The sequence below is a fragment of the Palaemon carinicauda genome, chromosome 4 (assembly GCF_036898095.1).
Source record: "Palaemon carinicauda isolate YSFRI2023 chromosome 4, ASM3689809v2, whole genome shotgun sequence".
Taxonomy (NCBI): domain Eukaryota; kingdom Metazoa; phylum Arthropoda; class Malacostraca; order Decapoda; family Palaemonidae; genus Palaemon; species Palaemon carinicauda.
In genome coordinates this window covers 9,514,444-9,529,902 of record NC_090728.1, presented here as the reverse complement: position 1 = coordinate 9,529,902, position 15,459 = coordinate 9,514,444, and positions in this window count along the sequence as shown.

Genomic DNA, 15,459 nt, shown 5'->3' with positions numbered 1-15,459 from the left:
AAATGAGTATTTTCTCACAAACATGACACAATACCTAATAAAAATATCAAAAATGATTTAGATAAACCCTTGTTCAAATCTCGCATGGATCACAAAAAATTCTCAAACAGATTAAAGAAGACTTCGTAACGAAATACTTGAAAAAAATTCCATTAAAAAAACAATGTAAATTTACATATAGTGACCTGAATGAAGAATACAAATAAACTAACGACGAAAGTCTTACAAAATTTACTTAAGAAAATTATGACTACACGTAAGGAACTCCTCTTAAGAGGTCGCTATTCACCTCTGCAATGCATATATGAAAAAAATAATTAAATACATGAGAAAACTACTTTCTTACTCTATATTTGGCCAGCTTCGTAAGAATATATATATATATATATATATATATATATATATATATATATATATATATATATATATATATATATATATATATATATATATATATATATATATATGTATATATATATATATATGTATATATATGTATATATATATATATATATATATATATATATATATATATATATATATATATATATATATATATATACATATATATATATATATATATATATATATATATATATATATATATATATATATATATATATATATATATATATATATATATATACATATATATATATATATATATATATATATATATATATATATATATATATATATATATATATATATATATATATATATATATATATACACACACACACATATATATATATATATATATATATATATATATATATATATACACACACACACATATATATATATATATATATATATATATATATATATATATATATATATATATATATATATATATATATATATATATATATATATATATATATATATATATATATATATATATATTGTGGCGGGATGTTGCAAAAACAACCCCCACACCTTTGAATCTTACTTACTGACAATAGTCTCCACAAAACAAACTTTCCCCTTACGTAATCTAAAACCAGACTCTTAAGACAAAAAGGACAAAATAAACAAAACATAACCTGAAAACTATATATTTCTTACAAACTATAATAAATCAATCCAAACCATCCACAAAAAAAAAAAATTCAACTAATCAAAACTTAACACTTTAAACTAGAGTCAACAGCATCAAAAACTTTACACTATATATACCATAAACACCATCCAAATAAACGAAAAAAAAGCCTAACAAACTTAAATCTAAACCGCACACCAACTCAAAATATATGTTTATATATATTGCGACACCAACACTCTCGCCACACACAAGGCGAACTGTCTTTTCACGGCAAACTACCACTACAATTTATGGCAATAAAAGAGTTCTTAATTTGCCATAACGGCCTCAACTCCTTGAGTTACAGGTGTCAGTATCATCATCATCGGCATCATCATCATCGTCATCATCATCATACACAATCTTTATAAACAGGCCAAGTCATCGACAATCGTCAATCCAAAAAAGCAGTCTAAATATGATCAGTTCCAGGCCAGGTCATCAACAGTTAAATCTACAAAAAAAAAAACTCTCGAAGGAGGAATCACGGCATGCCAAAATAAAGAAAAACACTTATTAACACTCCTAGCTAACTAAACTATCGCACTATAATCAAAGATAAATAATAAATAGTTCCTATCATTCACAATCACGACAAGCAAAGATAAACAAAATTGTATTTATTTTTTAAATAAATAACACTTCAACGCTGGTAAAATAAATGATAAGCCAGCATTCAAATGACACACAGTACTGACGCTTGTTGCAGTCAAAATCAAAATAGGCATTCACCCAAGACATTCACCACAGTCGTAACCTAACTAAAAACATAAACAAACAATCTCATTTATACCAACAGTTTTTCTCACCATAAACAATGGATACACTAACTACTCTCTCTCTCTCTCTCTCTCTCTCTCTCTCTCTCTCTCTCTCTCTCTCTCTCTCTCTCTCTCTCTCTCTCTCTCTCAGGATTTGGCAAAAACAAAATTAAAAATAAAATAAAAATAAATCCTCCACATTCCTCCCCCCTTACTTTGCCAAATCCTACTACATTTTCACACAACCACTTACATTATATTTTTCATTACCCAGTCGCAGTCGGGAACGGTACCTCTACTCCGAGTAACTGAGCCTCCATATACTCTCTCATTCACTTCTTCCTTATCACAATCATTCGGTACATTAACACTATTCCTATCTAAATCCCTATCATCTAATATATCATGTACAATCCCATCTACCTCGTTTTTATCTGGCCCTAAAATCTCACTTATTTCTGTCAGCAATTCATCCATTTCATCAAAACCATTTTCTACTTTAATAAAAGATTTGTTCATACTACTTATCATTCTCCTATCTCTCACTCTTGCATTCGTCATACTTTCTTTTACATCATCTAATGAAAAACCACACACATACTCAGCCATGATTCATCCGTATTAATACATTTATCTTCCACACTCACTTGCACATTTACACCCCTGTCATACTTATTCGTATTCTTACCTATACCTATAAATTTCCCTTGCACTTTCTCCTCGCTTAAAACTTTCAAACACCTCTTTTTCCTATATTCAACTGACACTATTTTTTTATTTTCCAGCCCTAATTTCTCATGCATACTAGGTTCATACTTGCTCATTTCCAACCAATTATTCATCCCATTCTCACAAACATTGATCCTATTCCTTCCATACACACAGGAGGACTCACCCAGCTGAACCCTCCTACACTCTAGTTTCCCGAACATCCTGGCTGATTTAATCCCTTCTTCCTAAATACTCTAGCTACATGTCCATCTGCTCCACATTCAGTACACTTACTCTGCGGCTCCTTGCACATTCTAGCATAATGACCATCTTTACCACAATTGCCACAAATCACATTCATACGATTACTACGACATCCACTCGCGATGTGCCCAGTCATACCACACCAATAACATTTTACCCCTTTCTCTTTCTTGCATTCGCTAATTCTATGCCCTACCTCACCACATCCAAAACAAGCACCTAGAGCCCATCTACATTCATTCTTTTTATGCCCTACTTTCCCACATCTATAACACTTCTCTTCATGGACACAACTACCTGACCTACCTCGCTGCGCACTAGCACTCCCATCTCTCCAAACCTGATTCCCTTTCCTAACCCCTTCATTTGTCCTTACAGGTATTCCCACATTACTCGCCCTAACACTCCTATCTACTATACTATCAGCTACCCTCATCGGTCCTCTCATAACAGCATCTCTAAAACTAACAAATTCTGGCACACTTTCCTCCATTCCAGTTCTTACACTCACAGATTTGCTTTCTTTCATACACCTATCCAACTCGTAATCCTCAACTATCTCTAAAATATCATCCCATGTCAATCTTTGTTTCGTCCACCTTATTTTCTTCTTCCGTTTCAAATTAATAAACTCAGCAACATTCTCAGGTACAGTAGCCAAAAACTTCTTCATTAATTCCTTATTCTCATTTAAGCCTTCATCCCCATACTTCTTCCTAGCTAACGTTTCCAACCTACATGCATACATCGATATCGCTTCTCCTACATTCATCCGTGCCTCATCAAAATCATTCTTACGCTTATACCTAATACTCCCTTTCATACGTTTCACCTGCTCAATTATTCTCTTTTTCACACTTTCATAATCAACATCCCCTACACTCATTATCACACCATACATCGTCAACAAATACCCAGTCAAATATTCTCCTAACTCCCTAGCCCAAACTCTCTTACTATCACCATACTTATCCTGACAATACCTCTCATACTCCCTAAAAAAATTATTCACATCCCTACTACTATGCTCATTGAACCTTTCACACCTCGGTACCTCTCTCATAAACACAGTCTTACAAACTTCAACTTCATTCTCACTATCTTCGCTGCATACTCCCTTGTTACCTTCTTCCTCATTTGAATATAATGAATCCACTTCAACACTTAAATTCCTATCCTTAACCATTCCCTTCTTACCATTTTTCCTACTTACCACTTTCACCCATTCACGATCATCCTTGCTATCATCCTAACACTTTTTCTTCTCCTTTTTTACATCACTTTTACCTTTCTTCTCATTCTTCATATCACATTTCTGTTCATCCTTACTATGCCTAATTCCCTTATCTTCAATCTCACTATCACTATTAGTATTACTATCACTACCACTTCCTTTTCCATTATCACCTACCTTAACCTTCTCTTCCACTATCAACCCATTAACCGTAGCAGAGGCCACTCCGACTGCGCCTTCAACCATGAAAGTTTTCATCATTCCCATTACCTGCCCCATCATAGCTTCCATTCGTTCCTCATTCTCACGCATCCTTATCTCAACACCCTCTTCCACTCTCTCTACAGTTCCCTTTAGCGCTTTCAGTTCCTTTCGCATCTTCTCATTCTCACAACATAACCTCTTATTCTCATACAGCAACTTCTCCTCACGCTCCTTACTCAGCCGCAATTCCTCCTTCAAAACCCTTAATTGCTCCTCCATTTTTCATCAACCTTATATCTAATTCCTAATCCAAATTCAGTCCTTTGTCCAACAGTCCAGCTTGCCATCCCACCTCGGCAGTCTCTGTTCGGGCGCCAAAATAATTTGGTGGGATGTTGCAAAAACAACCCCCACACCTTTGAATCTTACTTACTGACAATAGTCTCCACAAAACAAACTTTCCCATTACGTAATCTAAAACCAGACTCTTAGACAAAAAGGACAAAATAAATAAAACATAACCTTAAAACTATATATTTCTTACAAACTATAATAAATCAAACCAAACCATCCACACAAAAAAAAAACTTTAAACTAATCAAAACTTAACACTTTAAACTAGAATCAACAGCATCAAAAACATTACACTTTACATACCATAAACACCATCCAAATAAACGAAAAAAAAACCCTAACAAACTTAAATCTAAACCGCACACCAACTCAAAATATATGTTTATATATATTGCGACACCAACACTGTCGCCTCACACAAGCCGAACTGTCTTTTCACGGCAAACTACCACTACAGTTTATGGTAACAGAAGAGTTCTTAATCTGCCATAACGGCATCAACTCCTTGAGTTATAGGTGTCAGTATTATCATCATCATCATCATCATCGGCATCATCATCATCATCGTCATCATCATCATACACAATCTTTATAAACAGGCCAAGTCATGGACAATAGTCAATCCAAAAAAGCTGACTAAATATGGTCAGTTCCAGGCCAGGTCATCAACAGTTGATTCAACAACAAAAAAACCTCTCAAAGGAGGAATCACGGCCTGCCAAAATAAAGAAAAACACTTATTAACACTCCTAGCTAACTAAACTATCGCACTATAATCAAAGATAAATAATAAATTATTCCTATCATTCACAATCACGACAAGCAAAGATAAACAAAATCGTACTTACTTTTTGAATAAATAACACTTCTACGCTGGTAAAATAAATGATAAGCCACCATTCAAATGACACACAGAACTGACGCTTGCTGCAGTCAAAATCAAAATAAGCATTCACCCAAGACATTCACCACAGTCGTAACCTAACTAAAAACATAAACAAACAATTACATTTATACCAACAGTCTTTCTCACCACAAACAATCGATACACTAACTACCTCTCTCTCTCTCTCTCTCTCTCTCTCTCTCTCTCTCTCTCTCTCTCTCTCTCTCTCTCTCTCTCTCGGGATTTGGCAGAAACAAAATTAAAAATAAAACATAAATAAATCCTTCACAATATATATATACATATATATATATATATATATATATATATATATATATATATATATATATACATATATATATATATATATATATATATATATATATATATGTATATACATGCATATATATATATGCATATATATATATATATATATATATATATATATATATATATATATATTTATATATATATATATATATATATATATATATATATATATATATATATATATATATATATATAAATATATATATATATATATATATATATATATATATATTTATATATATACATATATATATATATATATATATATATATATATATATATATATATATATATATATATATATATATGGGTCTGGGTCAGATTCCCGACAGCCATAATCCCGACAGCCACAATTCCGACTTGCCAAAACCCCGACTTGCCCAAAACCCCGACAGGCCAGAACCCCGACAGAAATACATACATGCATACAGAGAGAGAGAGAGAGAGAGAGAGAGAGAGAGAGAGAGAGAGAGAGAGAGAGAGAGAGATTTAAACGGTAAACCAATGATAACAAGGCCTTTAATATGAATGTGAGTGTTTTGGTTTGTTCATAACGTTAAAACGCTTATCTAGCCTATGCTAATTAGTGTTTCGGTTGGCTGTTAACCATTCATATTTGAACTATATCTCAGTGCTAAACCACCCATAGAAATACGTACGTGGATACCTGATGGTTAAAGATAAACTCCGGAAAAAATCACACTACAGGTGCTGTGAATTTCAACAATCTAATGACTGCAAAGGAAGAGTAGTTACCAAACTTGTGAACAAAGAACATTTATTAACAAATTTTACAGAGCACAATCATGCTCCTTGTGCAAGTACTGCTATTTTAGCAAAAATAAGAAATTAAATAAAAATGCAACCAAATTCCACAAAAAATGAGCCGATCCAAATTATTCAGTCAAGCACCGCCGCTGCAAATCCAAGTATTATGCCAAGTCTGCCTTCGAAAAAGGCCCTAAGAAAGACAATAAAGCGGATCAGGCGCTGTGATCGTCCATCTGAACCTGCGTCATTAGTGGATATTGACATTCCTCCTGAACTCAAACGTATGTTAAATGGTAATTTATTTTTATATAAAGATTTTATGGTAGAAGAGGACCGAATTTTGATATTCACTACAGATGCAAATATGAAGAGATTATCAGAAGCCCCATTTTGGATTATGGACGGTACTTTCAAAACTGTACCTATAATATTTTTCCTAAAGTACACAGTTCATGCACCTGTGGTACATGGATATTGTGTGGTTTTTCCACTTGTGTATGCTTTTATGACTGGGAAGAGTGAGGTCTTGTATAAACGCTTGTTTGAGGATTTGACCGACATTGCGGACGAAAAGGAAATTTTTCTGATTCCACAATGCATAATCTCTGATTTGGACTTAGCGGCAATTAAAGCTTCTAAAAGTGAATTTCCTAACGTCAACAACAAACTCTGTTGTTCGTGCGCCACCAACATTTCCTCCTATTATGTAGTCAGTACATGACTCCGTGCAATCAGGATTTCCACTTAGGCAAAATGCAGCTGAGGCTTGGCACAGGAGATGAGAGAACATTATTGGAGAAGTTCAGGTAGATATTTACAATATAATTGAAGAGTTACAAAAGGAAGAGCAACAAGTCAACAACCAAATTGAACGCATTCTTCGCGGGGAACCAGAACCTAAACAAAAAAGGAGAAAACTTATTCCTGAAGAAAGGATCACTGAGGTGATGGAACAACAAGATCATCAAAATGTTTTAGATTATCTTCGAGGATTAGCCCATAATCTATCCCTTAAATAAAGTTTTTACCTTTTTACATTTATTATCCATGTTGAATATTTCATTATGCTGTGAAATTATCTTTTTATTATGTATTTATATTTGTCCTTTAGCAGGGTATCCCTTCAATAAAGTTTTAACTTTTTGAATTTAAATATTTCATTGTATATAAAGAACAGTTACTTTTGTTACCCCAAATATATAAAATCGATTTTAAGCTGTTTGAAGTGAGGACTAAGTCATAGAGAGTAAATAGCAAGAATGAAGAAAGCAAAAGAAAAGAGGGATAGTGTCCTTGTTGATTTTAATTATATATATGCTGTATATATATATATATATATATATATATATATATATATATATATATATATATATATATATATATATATATATGTGTGTGTGTATATATATATATATATATATATATATATATATATATATATATATATATATATATATATATATATATATGTATATGTATATACATATATATATATATATATATATGGATAAATATCAACACAACATCGTGTTCAAATAGAAATAAATTTCTACCTCATACTTGGGATCGAACGCTAGGTTCAGATTTCCTTTTATGGGCTCTCGTGGCATGGTTGGTTTCGACCTGGCCTTTCATTAGAAGGGGCTAGCGTTCGATCCCAAGTATGAGGTAGAAATTTATTTCTATTTGAACACGATGTTGTGTTGATATTTATCCATATTGACTCATTAGGGGTAATTTGAATGAATTACTACCAATTGTGTCACGTGGTGGCCCGGGGAAATCTGGTAAAACTCGCTGGTAAAGAGACTGATGTCTCACCAGGTAAATCCTCGGACAGCTAGATTAGTGTCAGGTTCAGATTTCCTTTTATGGGCTCTCGTGGCATGGTTGGTTTCGACCTGGCCTTTCATTAGAAGGGGCTAGCGTTCGATCCCAAGTATGAGGTAGAAATTTATTTCTATTTGAACACGATGTTGTGTTGATATTTATATCCATATTGACTCATTAGGGGTAATTTGAATGAATTACTACCAATTGTGTCACGTGGTGGCCCGGGGAAATCTGGTAAAACTCGCTGGTAAAGAGACTGATGTCTCACCAGGTAAATCCTCGGACAGCTAGATTAGTGTCAGGTTCAGATTTCCTTTTATGGGCTCTCGTGGCATGGTTGGTTTCGACCTGGCCTTTCATTAGAAGGGGCTAGCGTTCGATCCCAAGTATGAGGTAGAAATTTATTTCTATTTGAACACGATGTTGTGTTGATATTTATCCATATTGACTCATTAGGGGTAATTTGAATGAATTACTACCAATTGTGTCACGTGGTGGCCCGGGGAAATCTGGTAAAACTCGCTGGTAAAGAGACTGATGTCTCACCAGGTAAATCCTCGGACAGCTAGATTAGTGTCAGGTTCAGATTTCCTTTTATGGGCTCTCGTGGCATGGTTGGTTTCGACCTGGCCTTTCATTAGAAGGGGCTAGCGTTCGATCCCAAGTATGAGGTAGAAATTTATTTCTATTTGAACACGATGTTGTGTTGATATTTATCCATATTGACTCATTAGGGGTAATTTGAATGAATTACTACCAATTGTGTCACGTGGTGGCCCGGGGAAATCTGGTAAAACTCGCTGGTAAAGAGACTGATGTCTCACCAGGTAAATCCTCGGACAGCTAGATTAGTGTCAGGTTCAGATTTCCTTTTATGGGCTCTCGTGGCATGGTTGGTTTCGACCTGGCCTTTCATTAGAAGGGGCTAGCGTTCGATCCCAAGTATGAGGTAGAAATTTATTTCTATTTGAACAAGATGTTGTGTTGATATTTATCCATATTGACTCATTAGGGGTAATTTGATTGAATTACTACCAATTGTGTCACGTGGTGGCCCGGGGAAATCTGGTAAAACTCGCTGGTAAAGAGACTGATGTCTCACCAGGTAAATCCTTGGACAGCTAGATTAGTGTCAGGTTCAGATTTCCTTTTATGGGCTCTCGTGGCATGGTTGGTTTCGACCTGGCCTTTCATTAGAAGGGGCTAGCGTTCGATCCCAAGTATGAGGTAGATATATATATATATATATATATATATATATATATATATATATATATATATATATATATATATATATATATATATATATATATATATATATGTGTGTGTGTGTGTGTGTGTGTGTGTGCGTGCGTGCGTGTGTGTATTTATATATGTGTGTGTATGTTATATGTGTGTGCGTGTGTGCAAATATTGTATACTCCTCTATCGTCGATGTTTCAAAATTCAATAATTTTTTATAAAGGTAAGTGCTTGCGCTTCCCAGAGCTCTTTTTACCGCATTTTATTATGATTATTCTTATCATTATTAGCTATGCCACTGCCCTATTTAGCGATCCAAGATTCGATAAACCCAAGTGCTTCAACAGGGAAAAATACCCCAATGAGAAAAGGAAATAAGGAAATAAATAAACGATATGAGAAATAGTTAACAATTAATAAAATATTTTAATAAGCAGAAAAATATAAAAACAGATATTTCATATATATAAATTATAAAAAACGACTTATGATAGCTTGTTCAACATGAAACCTATTTGCTGCAAGTTTGAAGTTTTTAAGGTCTCCCGGTTCAACTAAACAACCTGGTCACGGTCCAAATAAAACTTATATAATTACCTGTAGTATTGTGCTTCCTGATGGAGGTCTGACTATTAGAATTAATTTTGTGCCTAGTATCACAAACAGGATGGAAGTATCCGGGTATATCTAAGTGTAAAAGAGGATCAGAATGAAAAAAAAACATCTTATGCAACATAAATAACGAACTAATTGAACAACATTACCATTGACTAATATCTAGATCAGGAAAAAAAATTTAATAGAGCGTGAGTTCCTGTCTAACAAATTAAGATGACAATCAGCAGCTGAAGAACAGCCAGTAGAGCATTACTCGAAAAAAGGTTGAATGAAAAAATTAAAAAACACTTCTTCAGAATAGATTCATCACCAACAATCTTAAAAGACTTTCTCAATAAACCGATTTTTTGTGTAATTGAAGGAGACAGAGGCCTAATGCGTTTCTCAAAAGTAAATTTGCTGTCGAGAATCACACCTAAAATTTTAAAAGAGTCATCCAGAGCTAATGAAACCTTATCAACTCTGAGATCTTGATGTTGAGGCACATTGTCCTTAATCTACTTACGATTGTAATATGAGTTTTATTAGGCTTCAACTTCATACCCCATAATTTGCACCATGAACTATATTTTAGCTAGATTTCTAGTAAGTGATTCAGCAACCTCAGACCTACAAACAGGAGATGGAATTTATGTAAAGAATGTAGTATCATCAGCATCTGCATCAAGCTTGCTTTTCAGGTCAAACTTCATGCCATGTGTATATAGTATGAAAAGTAATGTGCCGAGAACATTACCCGTAGGAACACCAGCTATCACATTTCAAACTCGCTGTGGTGCTCATCAACAATAACATTTTGCGATATTCTACTTGAATATTCAATAATGACGCTAAGAAACGACCCACCTACTCACAACTGTTTTAGTTTGAAATAAGGGCTTCATGATTAAACCGGTCAAAGGCAGCACTAAAATCAACGGCAATCATACCAACTTCTTGACCGTAATAAAGGCATTTCTGTACATCATTGGAGATTGTGAGAAGGACATCACATACTACAATTTCAGTACGAAACCCAAATTGCAAACTAGGGAGATGATTACCTTCATCACACCTATTAAGACGTTTTGCTAAAAGACGTTCAAAAACTTTAGGTATTATGTGAGTTAATGAAATTGGGCTGTAATCAGTTGGACTTAGTCTACTAAAAATACATTTATATAGTGACGTAACATTATCTATTTTCCAACAAGTGCTGAAAGCTCCTCTTCTTATGAACTTGGGTAAAATAACAGGTAAGTTTGGAGCTAAGAAACCTACAGTCTTTATGAAAAACAAAAGAAATATGTATTTTTTCTGATAGTTTCCATAAACATTTTTTTTTTTCATTGTAGGGGTCTTAGAGGAAGTTATACAAAAGGGTATAAAATCCACATAAATATTTCTTGCATGTGCATATATATGTGTCATTATTTACACATAAGAGACAAAGGAACATGCGAGCAAATTTTGGAATAATATTTCCTTTTTACTGTTACGTATGCCAATGCAAGAGTTCTCCTGAGCCCCCAGAGATAATGGATAACGAAAAAGGAAGAATATTGGTTTTTTGGGCTCAAGCCATGTCGTCCTGATGGAAGTTCCTATAGGGTAGCTTCCTAGGGTATATTACAACTACGGCGATATTCCCAGAGAATTTACCTTAAGGTACCAGAATTCTAACTCCTGGAGCGAGTATCCCTCGTGAAAGGGATATCGCGACAAATCAGAGGACGTATTCTAGACACGTCACATGGCAATCTACATCCTGGACAGAGATTTCGTCTCGTAGGAGGTGATTGACGAGATACGAATTCGGGAAAGAAAAAGGGGAGCCGCTCCCAAGGCTTCCCTATCCCCCGATTCGTATGCGTGCCTGGCGCCAATCCTGGCGCCATCTGTATTCCTTTTTGCGTAGCTTAACAACTCGGTGTTTTTTCCTGTTTTTCTCGCAAATCTTGGATTTATTCGGCTTTTCATGGCTTCTCCGTCTTCGTTGGCCTCTGATAAGTTGAGTATAGTGTCTGTTATGTATAAATGTAGGCTCTTGGTCAAATTTTGAGTGATTAATAGGATTAATCTTTGATACAAGAGCCGTAGCCTACCAGAGGTGTCCTGGACACTGTCGCTCGCTAGGTATAAATTAGTTAGTCAGAGCGACATTCCTGGTTGTTTTGCTTTAATAAATTTTAGCTATTTAGCTTTACATAGGATTTCCTTTCGTGCTTAGTATTATTTGGCGAAGTATTCGCCATTCTGGCCTACGCTAGGCCATGTAGCCTAGTCGTTTGGTCCTAGTACTTCATGCATGAATTTGGTTTTTCCGAGTGTAATTAAAATTTTATTGAAGCTTTAGGCTATATTTTATACATTTTAGACTGTGTGGAATATTTCCAAGATTGTATACGTGTGAGTTTCGGTGAATTAGGTAATCGATTCTCTTGGTGCCTAGGCTAATTGCTTATGGAGCCTTAGTATACTTTATCATACTCCCCGGTTGCTTTCTTTTCTTCGGAGAAGGTATGCAATCCCTTTCCCTCTGTTTAAGCCTTGGGCTTATCCCTAAGTGGTTTTTTCCGAATTTATTTTCGATAAAACTATACTAGGGTGTTACTGTACCTTCCTGTTCCTGTAGTTATGGTTCAAGAGGGACAGAACAACAGAGTTTTTAGTCTGAGTCTGTGTTGTCTGGCTTGGGGCAGAGTCCCCCTCGCTGACCTAACACATACAAAGGGAGCTTAGCTCCCTTAGGTCACTACCGAAGGTTTCTGTAGTTATGATTCCTTCTTTTGTGATCTACCAGACTAGTCCTGTTGCTGTTCTCGGGGGAGGATAAGTTCTTCCCTTGGGAGTAGCAACGCCTTCCTTGCTTTGGTGCTCTGGAAGCTGGCAAGTATTGCTGGCCTTTCCCCTTAGATCTCCCTTAGGCTAAGATAAGTTCTTGGCTGCGGGTGATCTGTCACTAAAGCAAGGTTGGCAGGACCCTCTTGTCCCTTCCCCCTCTATCTCCGTAATGGCCTAGCCATTACTGTACTGTACCTTGCCGGCCGGCAGAGCTGGCCGGCAGGGGTCTTACTGTACTGTACGTCGTTCTACTTCTGGACCTAGTATAGGTTGGGATGTGGAATTGACTCAACCCATTGCCGGCCGGCAGAGCTGCTGGCCGGCAAGGGTCTTATGTTTTCGAGTGCTGCCCGGACCTCTCTTGGTCCCTCATCCATGCCTGCCGGCAGAGCCCGACGGCATTGGTCAAGGATGCCTGAATTAGTTTCTCCCCTTCCTTATATGCACTCTTTCGGTTGCCGGGCTTGGAGGTTGTGTACACTCTTATCCCGGCATCCATTCTATTTTTCTTCTAAGTGCTGTACTTGTCCCGGCTGCCGGCCTATGAGGCCGGCAGCCGGGCAGGTGTAGTCTTCTGGTTCTTTTGCTGCCGGCTGGCATCGGTCTTGTACCTTTGCCGGCCGGCTTATGTCAGCCCTTGTCTGCCGGTCACCAAGAGTGTGGCCGGCAGCTGGGTACTACCTTGTGTAGTTGCTGGCCGGCAGCCATTGCCGGCCAACACTGGCTGTTACCGACCGGCAGTTGCTGCCGACCAGCACAGGCATTTGAACCAGAGTGCTGCCGCCCTATAGCTGTTAAGTAGTATACTTTAAAGCTAGTTGTGGTGTGTGCCGGCCGGCAAAGGCAGGCCGGCACACATCCCCCTATACTGTACTAGTATTCTTCTGTATAGCATATACAGTAAGAAGAAAACTATAGTAAGGGTTTTGGTACAGCACTGTATCTTCTAACACTATTGTGTTTTCTTGCACACCCCTTTGCTGTTGCCCTCAGATAGGAAGCTGAGTTCTTCCCTGTCTATTATCCAGGATTTTAAAATCATTGCTTAGGTGTGAGCTCCACCTGTTTCCTCTGGAAACCTTGCATTGGTTACTCCAAAAGAGATAAACCATTTTTGATTTTATTATCTGGAAGGCTGCAACAATGGGTTGTGAGGGAAACACAAGTGTGTGTCTTTCCTTTCTGAATTGTTATGCTATACTATGCATATCCAGTGATACATAGTTCACTTGATACTCATGGAAATTTCTTCTCTTTACAGAAGGACACTCCGAAGTGGGGAAGTGCTTTCTGCAATGTCAGCAGCAAGAACCTCTGCGGACATGAGTTTTGTAGGAGACATGCAGCATACGCTGTCTCCAAGGATGATCTCCGGTATTGGGACCCTCAGGTATGTACTGTGTGCACTAACCTGATTAATGAGACAATTAAATAGCTAGGAAGAAGCTTCGTACCTGGGTAAGGGGCTTCCAAAAGAACACTTCTGGCCCTTATCTTCCAAGTGAGAAGATGAGGGCGTATCCTTTCCCTAAGGCATCAGCTGATGCAGTGATTCCCCAGCCTCAAGAGGAGATCCCCAAGGTTCAGATCCAGGTGGATGCTGAAGTCGCGGTCGCGATGCAAGACATCCAGCTAGATGACAGGATGTCTGATGTGGACGGGTGTCAGGAGGAAGACCTCCTGGCAGAAGCCCAGGATGAAGTTCAAGCCCCTCTACATCGGCCGGTCTCCCAGTAAAGCTGGGACAGGCCCTCTCTTCTATTGTTGGAATGATCCAACAAATGCAGAAGGAGAATCAGGGGAAGGCGGCTGCAATGGAACTGCGAATGCAGTGCCTTGCAGAATCACATGGGCCCCAGAAAAAGCTCAATGTGAAAGACCTTCCCTTGTGCTCAAATGCTAACCCATGGAGGTATGCTGAGCACATGCCGATGACAACTGGAAAGATCGTCATCTCAGATAAGCTGTGCTCAGTTCCCCCGGAGGGTGGAATTCTGGCCCAGCAAGGCATCATATCCGGACTGTTATGTCCGGCTGAGGAAGGAACCAGCTTCAAAGGTAGCTGCATTGAATAGGAAGCTCCCTTCCTTTGTGTCCTCGCCTACTAGAGCCTTCCCCATTTTACAGAAAAGGTTTCTGGCTGTACTAAAAGCAATCGAGGCCGGCAAGTCTTGCCCCTCCCTAGAGGAGTGTAAACCCTTGTCGCTGGCCCTGCCTATGGACCACAAAGACTGGAAGAACGTCCATCTTACGTTCTCAGTGGGAAAGTTGGAGGCTGATATTACCGGATGTCAGTTCGGCAAGGACCCCCCTAAGCTGTCTGACTTTCTTTTGCGAAGTG